Source organism: Juglans microcarpa x Juglans regia, chromosome 4D, assembly GCF_004785595.1.
Source record: "Juglans microcarpa x Juglans regia isolate MS1-56 chromosome 4D, Jm3101_v1.0, whole genome shotgun sequence".
NCBI lineage: Eukaryota > Viridiplantae > Streptophyta > Magnoliopsida > Fagales > Juglandaceae > Juglans > Juglans microcarpa x Juglans regia.
In genome coordinates, this window is record NC_054600.1 from 20863980 (window position 1) to 20877706 (window position 13727).

The following is a 13727-nucleotide window of genomic DNA, read 5'->3' on the forward strand; positions in this document are numbered from 1 at the left end:
AAAATCAGATCTAACTATTTTAATATTTTATTCTAAAAATAGACCCAACTAATAATTGAGAAATAGATTGAGGAAAAATAATAATTTGAAAACAATAATTTAACTAAAGATTAAATTATTAATTAACATATAATTAGTGTAGTTACAAATATAAAAAAATAAAAAAAATAAATGATTATAAAAAAATAATATTATATTATTATTTGGACTAATCCAATGTGGGGTTATGGCTTAAATGGCTTTGGATTTATGAAAAATATATAATTTTAGCTAAATTTTGAATATAACTTTGATGGAACTAATACTAATACTCTTACATTTTATTACAGTGAATTGAGTTGTTTACGAGTTATTTAATTATCATAAATTAAGACTTGTTTGGAGAGTGAGATGAGATGAAAATTTTGTGAATAGTAGTAAGATGATTTGTGAATAGTAGTGAAATAATTTGAGTTTAGTATTTTTTGGGTTTTGGGAAATGAGATAGAAAAGTTGAATAAAAAATATTATAAAGTTAAAATATTGTTAGAATATAGTTTTATAATATTATTTTTGTTTAGGGATTTAACAAAGTTGAAATATTTTTTATTTTTTATTTTTTATTTGAAAGTTTGAGAAAATTGTAATGATTAATTTGAAAATGTTTGTATTTAAATTATACTTGGGAAGTAGATGGAATGAGATGATAATTTTGAGTTGAAATCAATTTTCAAATAAGTCGTACTGTCCCATTTCGATGTTGAGATGAGTTTATTTTTTTATTTTTAATAAACCACGTGACATAGTGATGTTATATTAATTGGGCAAAGTGAACAATATAACTGGAAAAGCATAGTAATATTACTCTTTGTTTTATAATTTTATCTACAAAATTTAAATTGTCTAAACATCTTTATATAAATTATATTTACATATATTATTTATAAGATTCTATACGTTAGGTATCATTTGTTTTGACAAACTATATCATCATTATAACTTTTTCAAATTTTTACACAAAATATAATAAATAATTCAACTTTTTCAAATCTCAAAATAAAAATTATATTAAAAAATTATATTCTAACAATATTTTATTCAACTTTCATATCATCTCATCTTATCTCATCTGTGTAAACAAACGAGATCTAAGAATATGGTTTCTTGTTATTTTTAGATATTCAAGATATTTCCATTATAAAGTTATATATAGTAGTATAAAAATAATAAATATGAAATTATTTGGATTTCATACTATCTTATATGAGTCGAACTAACTTTTATAATAATTTTATTATTTATAATTTTATGTTCACTAAGACCATTGGCAATGGCCTAGCCTTTTGCCAATACAAGTTCAAATTAAAAGGGAATATGAAGAAAACACCCAGCATTGGCCTAGCTAAATACAATAAGTTTAACATATCTGCTACAGTAAATGTTAGCAGCTCTTAAGTATAGAGAGGGACTGTATACACACCAAATTAATTTTTTATTATTTCTCTACCTCTCGCTCTTTCCTTCTCCTTCCCTCGGTTTCTTCTTCATCCCAAAACCCTCGTTTCATCTATTTTTTTTTTTCTTTCTCCCTAAACTGTCTTCGCCCCTTTCTTCTCTGCAAGAGATTTCCTTCAACCCCATTCTTCCCCAGCCCGCAGCGTTGCTTTATCTCCAACGGTCGCATTCTCCAGCCAAAAGCCGTCGTCTTCAACAGTTATTTTCTCTTCCTCGCTCCTCTCTCTCTCTCCTCTGTGTATTCTGTCTTCGCCCCTTTCTTCTTCAACCCGCAAGAGATTTCCCTTCTGTCCCATTCTTCCCCAGCTCGTAGCGTCCCCTTCTCTCCAGCGGTCGCATTCTCGGTTTGGCTCCACAAATCGTCCAGAAGGCACTAACCACGAATCAGCTTCGCTCTACCTTATACAACATCTACCACTAGAAATCTGGTTGTGCGATTTGGGTAAATGCTTTGTTAATTTTTTTTTTTCTTTTGAGGATGAAATGGTATGGTGGATTTATGGTGTATCCACAGATTTGCTTGGTATTTGATTGGGTTCCATGATCTGAAATTTGTGATTTCATCTATCATTGATTCTCTGTTTTGGTATTTGCTTGGTATTTGATTGTTGTATCCACGGATTTGCTTGGTATTTGATTGCATATTGATTCTCTACCATCTCTGTTTTGGCATATTGTTTGTTGATTTTGGCATATCTACAAGTTCGTGAGGGTAATATTTGCTGATGAAGTACCTTTGCTGATGTTGTTGTTTCGATTTGCTGGGGATTGCTAGGAAATGAAAGATACAAGTCCATGAGGGTAATATCTGCTGATGAAGTACCTTTGCTGATGTTGTTGTTTCGGTTTGCTGGGGATTGCTAGAAAATGAAAGATACTTGGAATTTGTTTCTTTGAATTTGTTGTTGTTTCGGTTTATGGAACAACAACAAATTATATGAAGTGTTGAAAAATAATAATTTTATTTATTAATAAAGTTATTAATTAATATATGAAGTGTATTTGTAAAATATTAAAAAATATATATATTGTTAAAATATATAATATGTTATTATTATTTAGACTTTAAAAAAGCTAGTCCAATGTGGATCATTTAGCTACAAGTCTATTTTATGGCCAAAATCTAACATTCTAACTAAATTTTAGATTTGGCAATGTCATTGCCAATGCTCTAACTACTAACTCATGAATCAAGTCAAAGCAGTAATCCAATCAAGTCAAAGCAGTAATCCAAGCTCTATCTACTTTTTTCACGAGTCTTCAAGCCATCCCAAAAGCTTTGCAAAGAAATAACTTTCATGATATCCAAATTGTGGGGCTTCAAAAATAATTGAATTAAAATTTAGTAGAGAAGTTAGAGCAAGATGGAAGAATCAAAGAAAAATGGAAGGTTAAGCTTTAGAGATCCTGAAATTTTCAACATGGCCTTACTTGCAAAACAGTGTTGGAGGCAGCTCATATATTCTTCCATCCAGAAGTAACCTATTTAAGAAGAGGATTATTGATACAGACTTATGCCCAATATGTGAAAGAGAATAAGAGACTATAGTCCATGCATTTTGGAGCTACTCTACAGCATCACATGTATGGATTGAATATGATAGCCCAGTTCAAAAGTGGTCAAGGGCAAAGGTATACTTTATGGATCTGCAGAAGAAATTTACTAGGAAATTAAAAGCTAAAGATGTAGAACTAGTGTCCCATGTTATGAAAAGGATATGGTTAAGGAGAAACCCTCTGATTTTTTAAAATAAATTTGAGAATTCGAGACAATTATACAAGTTTGCAAAACAAAGTTTACTAGATTTATATTCAACTCAGTGTCAGATGCAAGATGATCACCAACAAAATCCTATAGTAAGGCAACATGTTAGATGGAAGAAATCAGTTGGCACATATGCAAAAGCCAGCTAGGATGCTGTTGTAAATAATGAAGAAAAAAAGGTAGGAATTGGAATTATAATGAGGAATTCAGATGGTGATATCTATGTTCAACTATTAGTTATAGCATGAAGCTAGTTACTGATGAAGCATTTGCTCTGAGAAGAGCAATGGTTATATGCATTGAATTGGGGTTGTCTCGTAATCCTGGAAGGAGATGCCCGAATTATTGTTAAAACTGCTTTCCAATTATGAAGACATTTGTATTAATTATGGTGTTCTGGTCGAAGATGCAAGAAGGATGTTGTTTGAAAGACAAAGCTAAAGTCTCAACTTTGCATACAAAGAGACAAATGCTATAGCTCTTAAACTTACAAACTTAGCTATAAATATGTTGAAAGAGAGAGTACGGATTGAGTAAGGTCCTAGACAAATTCTTAGCTCGTTCTTGAGCGAGAAAGCTTGTAATGAACATTTCATTGATTTTTTGAATAAAACTATAAGCTATACTTTTAAAAAAAAAATCAAATTTGAAAGACTTGCCTAACAGTTTATTTATTTACAACCATATACCTAATACATTGATGACGAGACATAAAAAAAAAAATATGTATTAAATTTACTTGTGTTGTAGCGATTTATTTTTTCTAAGAATATATGTGTTGGCCAGTCATGTTGGATTATATGTGGAGCCTAGTTTATGAGCAGAAAATCAAGAAATAGAAAGTTCACTCAAGGTGCACTTGACAATGAGCTCGAGCGAAACTCAACCCATGAGTTCACTCAAGTCTCGCTCTATAGTGAGTTCGAGCAAGATACAAATCATAGTGTTCGTTCGAGTTGCGCTCGATACACCGCTCGAGTCAATATTGATTGCCTATTGTAAGTTGTCCGATCACGTAAATTGTGTATCATGTATTTGCTTGATCGTGTGCTTGTTTATTTGGTTGTCATCATTTGTGTGTGTGTGTGTATGTATTTTTCATAACAACTGGTATCAAGAGCCAAGGTTGGATCTGAAAGAAAACAATGGCTGGAGACAAAGTGAAACCACCACGGATCGAGAAGTTCGACAACACTGATTTTGGGTACTGGAAGATGTAGATCAAGGACTATCTCTATGAGAAAAGGCTTTATCTTCCATTGTTGGGAAAAAAGCCAGAGAGTATAGATGATATTGAATGGACCCTGTTAGATCGACAAATTCTATAGATTATTCGGTTGACCCTATCCAAAATAGTGGCATACAACGTTAGTAAGGAGATAACCATGACGTATCTCAAGACGGATTTGTCAGGTATATATGAAAGGCCATTGGCGAATAAGAAAGTGCACCTGATGAAGAAAGTGCACCTAATGAAGAAGTTGTTTAGTCTGAGGATGTCAGGAGGTATGTCTGTGGCCCAACACTTGAATGAATTCAATATGATCACAAATCAACTCTCTTATGTAGAGATTGAGTTTGATGATGAGATCAGAACATTAATTTTGTTGGCATTGCTGCCAAATAGTTGGGAGGCCATGAGGATGACTGTGAGTAGTTCAGCCGGTAAGATGAAACTGAACTACGACAACGTACGTGACATGATCATTGCTGAAGAGGTAAGTAGAAGAGACTTAGGTGAGTTCTCGGGTTCGAGATCGACTCTGAATGTTGATAATCAAGGCAGAATACATGACATGTCAAGCTCCAAAAGTAGGGAAATAGCAAGATGAGATCTGGATAGCAGATCACGTGCTGGAGTTGTGGTAAGCTGGCCACATCAAGAGAAACTGAAAGAATCAAGAAAATGATGAGGATGATGTTGTGAATATAGTGGCTAAAGAAATACATGATGCCCGAATTATTGCAGTGCACAGTCTGATTGATAATTGAGTGTTGGATTTAGGGGCTTCGTTCCAAAACACCTCAAATCGAGAGATCATGCAAAATTATATTGTTAGTGATTTTGGAAAAATGTATACGGCTGATGGAGAGACAGTGGATGTAGTGGAAGTAGGTGATGTGCGCATCACACTTCCAAATAGGGGCGTGTGGACTTTACAGCAAGTCAGACATGTTTCAGATCTAAAGAAAAACCTGATTTCTATGGGACAACTTGATGGTAAAGGTTATGCAATAGTGTTATCTGGAGGAGCGCTGAAGATCACCAAGAGTGTGCTGGTCTTGGCACATGGTAAGAGATCTAACTCTTTGTATTTAACATTAGGATCCAGTGATATGCAGGGAAATACAAGAGTATAAAAGGGCAGGCTTGATCGCGTGAAACAGATGAGGAAGTAAAAGGGAGTCAGCTTTGTCGTTTCTCATGTAAGCTTGGGATGTTGGCAAAGGTTGCCAGAATCGGTTCGAAACAGGATACTCCTAATACAATGGGAGTTGTGAGTCGCCTAGTGGATGTGCTAACTAAGGGTGATGTACACGGGAGACTGAAGTCAGGCTCGACTTCAGTGCATCTTCTAGCTTGAAGATGGGATCTGTGAGCTGCAGAAGTGGTAGGGCTTGGCTGGAAACAGTGGATGGCATATGGAGAACCAGCCTCCAAGTGAGAGATTGTTGGGTTATATGTGGAGCCAGATTTGCAAGCAAAAAATCGAGAAACAAAGAGTTTGCTCGACTGTCACTCGACCTGGCACTCGAGCGAAGCTCAACCCAGGAGTTCACTCAAATCTCGTGCGACAGTGGACTCGAGCAAAACACAAACCCTGTGCTCGATACAAACTCTAGTGTTCGCTTGAGCTGCGCTTGACACACCGCTCAAGCTAATGTTGATTGGTTGTTCGCTCGATGCGCCCTCGACACACAGCTCGAGTGAAGGACCCAGTTTTTGCCAATTATGGTTTTCAGTGCCATTTACTATAAATATGTAATATTTGGCTTATTGTGTACGATTTTCAACATATTTTTCAGAGAGAACAAAAGTCAATTGAGTGCAGATTGTATGAGAGAGCAAAATATCTAGAGAGAGTGAGATGAGATTGAGTAATTGTAATCTCCTCTGGTTAATAAGATTTCTGCAGTTTTGTGGATGTAAGCAAATTGCCGAATCACATAAATTGTGTGTCGTGTGTTTACTTGATCGTGTGCTTGTTTACTTTGGTTGTCATTGTTGGTATGTGTGTATATTTTTTCACAACAAGCCGGGCATGATTGTGATTACCTACAAAAAGGATTAAATGCATTTTTTTGGATAAGTTTATAGTTACTCTTATATCTTTACTTGAATTATATGTTATTTTATAATGCGACAACTTTATTTGTAATTTTGTATGAAAAGACGAGAAAAATGAAGCAGTTGATTTAAAAAATTTTGAAAAAGAATTTGTTTTCTGTAGATCGATCAATATATACATGATCAGTGAGATCATCTTTATATTTGATTTTTGAAAATCATATAATATATGCATATACAAAATGATTATACACCCTCCAATCTCCGATCAACACATGAGAGTTCTACAATTAAGAAAAATTTAGAACTCGTTTAAAATATCTATGAATAGTAATGAAGTTGTTTGTGAATAATAGTAAATTTTTTTAAATTAAGATGTTCTATTATTGAATTTTAGAAAATGAGAGACAAAAAATTGAATAAAAATTTTACAAAGTTAAAAAATTATTTGAATATTAATTTTTAGTATTATTTTTGTTTTGAAATTTGAAAAAATTATATATCTTTTTTTATTTTATTTAAAAGTTTGGAGAAATATATCAAATTTTATGTTTAGATAATCATCAAAATTTTCAAACCAAAAGCATAAACGACCTTGATTATTTGGCCCGGCTTGGATGACCAAAGCATCTCATCTGTATCTCATCTGGGATGTATGGTCTTAGAGTTTTGACTATCCAAATATTGTATTTCATCTCTAAGTTTTGAAAACATCCACTTAAATAAACAATAAATAAACAGTATAAAACTAACAGTGAACAATTCAAAATAGTAAATAAACAGTACAAATTGACATGAACAGTACGTAAACAATGCAAAATCTCAAGGATTCAAGTACTCTATAAATACTATGGGACCTTCAAATCTCAAAAAGTCAAAACTATCTCATCTCATCTCATCTCACTATTCAAACATACAATTTTTTACAAACTATCTTATCTCATCTTAAATAAAAAAATCTCACTACTATTTAAAATATCTCATCTCATCTGAACTATCTATCCAAACTGGGCAATATCACTTCCAGCCACTACTTTGTTTGTTATTTGGGATGGCGCTAACCAGAATCAAGTGACCGAAGATGATCGAAATCTAATCGCGAGCAACCACCATCAATGTTTAAAAAAAGGAAAATGCTAAGCTCTCGATTAATTAATGGAATGAAATGAGAAATTTGTAAATAATAGTAAGAGAATTTGTGAATAACAGTGAAATTATTTGAGTTCAAGTTTTTATAAGGTTTTGGGAAAGGATAGAGAAAAAATTGAATTAAAAAATTGTAAGATTAAAATATGGTTAGTGCAAGGGGTTTTTTCCCTATTAGTGGCCCTAAGAGGAGCAACTAAGAGAATAAAAAATGAAGGCCAAGCCCAAAACAAATAGGCTCTTCGCCCAACCTACATGTAGACCCCCTTGGACGCAACCCCCATGTGGGAGCATATTGAGGGGGATGAGATTTGTAGTCTTGGAGATCCCTCTAACAGCGTCCACCTTTGAGTACATGTCCACGTGAACAAGGGGAAATAAGGGGGACTCTCGAACCTCTGACAAAGTGACATCAACGGACCATCGAAGACACTAGCAGAGTAAGCCAAATCGGAGAACCACATCGCATTAATGACATTACTACCTATGCTACATGCCACATTAATGACGTATGCCACATTAAATGACTCTGACAAAAGGAACAATAAAAATATTATAGACTCCATGCAGGCAGGCCCGATCTGTCCCCCCAGACTCCTATAGCAATTTTCAGGTACGAGAATTCTCTCTAGTTTTTAGACTCTCTAATTATTTACAAACTTCCAAAATACTTTACTGATTTTGGCATTGGAGACTACCTGGTCCCAAGGCCACCCTCTCCTAGCTGATTTATACTTCGTTTTCCTAGGCCTAGTTCTGAATATCTGAGTTGCTGGAATCTGACCCAAAGACATATGAAAACACAACGTTAATAGTTAGAATATAATTTTTTAATATAACTTTTGTTTTGAGAATTGAAAAAGTTGAATTATTTTTTGTGTTTTCTTGGGAAGTTTGAGAAAGTTGTAATAAGTAAGTAATACTTAGATGAAAAAATTGAAAATTTAAAATTGAAAAATATTTGTATTTGAATGACATTTGAATATTGAAATGAGATGATATGGTTTCAACGCTTGTGAAACCAAACCAAGCCTAAATGTACTTAAAAAAAGACTTACAAAAAATCTATTTCTTTACATGTTAGTTATTGATATATTGAAAATTATGAAATGAAATTTGAATTTCAAAATTTGAATTTAAAAAAAATAATAAAATGAGTGTTATAAATAAAATTATAAGTACACATAGTACTACTTTTAAAAAAAATATTAAGAAGTTTTGAATGTGTGAATGAATGCATTTAACTTAGGATGAAATACGTGTCAACGCCACAACGAATTTTAAGATAAAATTATTGGAAAATGCTAGTTGAACTGAGAAAAGTAACCAATTGAATTTTTTATTTTTTTATTTTTAAATTTTTTTACTTAATGATTAAGGAAGTGAATATTAGTGAATTAATGTTTTTGTAAAAAAAAATATTTAAAACTGTGTAAAAAATGATTAGAAACAGAAAAAATAAAAAATAAAAAAGTGGATTTGCACTCGTTGGTACACTTCATTCGGCTAAATATCGATCCCTCCCAGTAGCACTATCCAAAATTATTTGGGTGGTACAATTATGCTACCCAAGAGTTACCGCTGGATTTAATCCCTAGTTGATTTTGTTTTTTTTAAATGTAAAACAAAAACAAAATTTTTCTAAATAAAAAATAAAATATATTATCAGTCAAAACCTACTAGATAGGGGTGAAACATTTTCAGTCCGGACCGGAAAAACCAACCAGATTGAATAGTTCGGTTTGGACCGGACTGGACTAAAAATTGATGTGGTCAGTTTCAGTCCACAACTTGTGAGACTGAAGAGGTTCAGTCCAGTCTCGGGGTTTGTAAGTTTTGGACCAGATCGGATCGAAATTGATTGATTGAAATATATATTATTTTTATATAGTAATTATATAAGTTAATTATGTAATTTTCATCTAATCTATTATCATTGACAATATAAAATCTTACATAATATATGCCATCAATTAATAATGTATTATAAATCATATAATAATATATGTATATACATAATACATTCATACATACACTTAATTAAAGTAATTAGGTAACTTTTTTTAAATACCTAAGTTGCAAGTAAGTATGAATAATCTATATACAATGAAATTATTGAATATTCACTAACCATATATAAAATATAAGACATTATTAATAATTATGCATATTAAAAAGTAAAGTTTAAGTTAGTAAATACTAACTATCAACATCATAAATATAATTATAGTTAAATATTTTTTTAATGAGTTAATTACATAATCTACATTAATAATTCAATTAATTTTAATTTTACTAATTTTTTAATAATTTATTTAAAAAAATAAGACAAAATAATAAAATAACTGGGCCGGACCGAACAGACCAAGCAAACCAACTGAACTGATAGCTAACGGTCCGGTCCGATCCATTATGGGTGATTGGTCCGTTCCCTTGGACTAATTTAGGGCACTAGTAGTGGACTCAACTTGGCCAAATTTTAGCCAAAGTTTAGCTAGGTTGCACAAAAATCCACTATAATGGACATAATAAATGAACAATAATTTTAACCCAAAATTTATTCATTAGCTAAACTTGGCTAGCCCCTTGGACTGGCTAAATATTATTTTTACCATAAACAATTCTCTTCCCGCTGCCTGTTGTTCGACCCACGCAAAAAGTGAAAAATACTACAGAAAAATATATCCATTGTGAATATATGACCGTTGGAAAAATATGACCGTTGAAAAAATATATCAGTTGAAAGAATATGACCGTTGTAAAAAAATGACTGTTAGAAAATTATATCCGTTAGGAATAATATAAACGTTAGAAAATTAATGTGTATTTTTTTTATAAAGAATAAATATTCAAATTACAATTAGAATTAAAATAAATGAAAATGTTAAAATCAATATTTTAATAGAATAATGATAGATTTAAATAGTGTTATTTAATATTGTTAAAAATTGACTAACTAAATTTATAAAAGTGAATTTTCTAATTAAATTTTGATCAAATTTTATTGAGTCAACTATTAATGCTCTTATAGTCCTACTACCGGACAATCCAACATTTTCCAAATTATTTACAAGATGGAGACATGAACTAGCAAACAAGCGGCGGTCCCCTGTGCCTCTGTTTTTTTTTTAGAACATAGCTATCCGGTCTAAAATACTAAGAGCATTAGCATTGGCTTCATCAAAAGCCTGGCTAAATGTAAAATTTGATAAATTTCATCAAAATAATACTGCATTGGATTAATCAAAGATATAAGTGTGAAACTTTGAGCTACAGTAAATGGATAGGTTTCTTCAAATTTGAAGGGTTACTATTTACTCATCAAATCTATCTTTTATTCACTTCTAATCTCTAAAAGTTTTTTTTATTCACGTTTAATCTCCAACTGTCTTGTAATAATAATGTAAGAATCAAATTAAATTATTAATTAACATATGATTAATGTAATTATAAAATATGAAAAAAATAAAAATATTTTTATTAAAAAAATAATATTATATTATTATTTTGATAAATTCAATATCTAATTCAATGTGGAGTTATGGTTAGGAAAGTTTTGGATTATAAAAATCATGTACTTTTCATTAAATTTTATAGATAACTTTGATGAAGCCAATGTCAATGCTCTAAACGGAGATATTGAAAGTGGATTGGAATTCAAAATCTATATTCTTGAGAAGGTATTAGAGCGTGTTTGAAATTGCGGTAAAAAATATAACTTATAACTTAAATAATAAGTATTATTATTAAAAAAGTATTTACTATCTAATAATTATATGTTTAAAATATTTTTAAACATGTTATATTTATTTAAAAATAAATTTAAAAAATGTTTTATGAGATAAAAATGACATAAAAGATCATGATTTGATTTTTTAAATGTTATGACTATATCTTGAAAGTTTGAAAAGTTGTAATTATCTTAAAATTGTATGAGTATTTTCATCCATTGATAGTTTTTTTTTTTTTTAAATTGAAACTCTATTTCGCATTGTTCGAAAAAGTACGTTTGAGAAAAAAATCAAAATGATGTTTTTTCTCACATATACATTTTAAGTTATTTAAAATTAAAAATATTTTAATATGTAACACCCAAACAGTCTAAATTTCTCATTAAAGAGCTTTTATGGCTATTTAAATACTTTTTAAGACTCATAACACAATCTCAAACAGGCCGTATTTTAAAAAACATGGGTACATTTTTTAAATCATTCACTTAATTTTAAAAAATTATTCTTTGTTATTAAAAGTGCTCACACTGAAGGTTTATAAAATGTTCGGTATGAATAATTATTAAGTTCTTCAAAGAATATGAGTTAGGTCTTGTTTGTATAATAATGTATGCTTATATATTTCATTCTAAAGTATCACTCAAATATAAAATATGTTTTAAATTTTAAATTTTTAAATTTTTTATCTAATTATTAGGTAATCATTATCCAAACACAAAATCCAATACAATTTTTCCAAACTTTCAAATAAAATATAAAAATTAATACAATTTTGTTTCAAATTTTAAAATAAAAATAACATTCAAAAATAATATTCAAATAATTTTTTAACTTTATAATATTTTTATTTAATTTTTTTCTCTCATTTTTCAAAACTTAATAAAATATCTTAATTCAAACTATTTAACTGATAACATTACACTATTATTTACAGATATTCTAAAATCTTCTAAGTGTTCAAATGAGCCATTCGATATTCTAAAATACATTGATGGCATTTCCTTTGATTTCATTTTCTAGCTCTGAGTTAGATTTCTTCAAATTTAAATTTAAAGAAAAACATAAGTGAGAAAATAGAGGAAAAATCTTTGTGGTTTCGTACTAGGTTGTTTGGAAGAAAAATTATACTCAACAACTTGTATCACACATCTACTGAGGGAAAAAAAAAAATGCAAAATACAAAATACAAACCCCAACAAGTGTGTGGTGGTGGACTGCTAAGTAAAATAACTCTATTTGAAATTAAAGATATGGTAATTAAACCTATAAATAAATAATACTATTTGATAAGTCACTCAAAATCAACTCAATGGAGTTTGGCTCGATTAATTTATTGCATAAATTGTTCAAAATATAAAATTATAATTGCCTATTAAATAATGTAATTCATATGAGCTTTTATAAAGTCCAACAACCTTATATTTATTATTTTTATATTAATAATGGGAGTATTTTTAATATTTAAAGAGATCAGAGAAATTCATGTTTCTAATATTAAATATATTATTTGAGTTATTATAAATATAATTGTGGGAATAAATCTTATAAAAATATTAGAAAAAAATTAAAATTTATTTATTAAAATTTCTAGATAAAATTATGGGATGGAGAAGATGATGTGCGGTAATACAATATTTAAATTACTTTCGTTTAATTTTTTGTGATTAAAATATTTTTCTCCTTCATCTATTTGGGGCAAAGCGATAAATAATTTAAAGAAAAATATTTTAGTTATAAAAAAATTATTTAAAAATAAATTTAAAAATTAATATAATTTAATATAATACGTCAAATTATAAAATTATTTTTATTATAAAATTCATCGTTCTACGAAATCATTTATTTTGTATAATATTTTTGTTTATGTATCACTTTCCTCTCACTATCGATAAAAAAAAATATATCACTTCTCGATCAAGAAAGAGCAGTATTTTAGATTTCATATCGTACTAGCCGGTACGGTCGATATTTTTCGTATCAGCCGTCCGATCGGTACAGGTACTATACTTGTTTCGTATCGGCCCAAATACCGGCTGGTACCAGTCGTACTGGCCTCAATTTCGACTTGTACTGATCTATATTTCGGCCTGTATTTTTTTTTCATTTTTTAAAATTGGAAGTTTATTTTTTAACCCGCAATTCAGATTAGACTATTTATAATTTATATATATATGTATTTATATATAATTTATTTACATATAGACTATTATTTTAGAATATAATTCATATATATTTATATATATAATTTATTTATATATCGACTATTCTAAAATGTTATTCTAAAATGATATCGATATCGAAA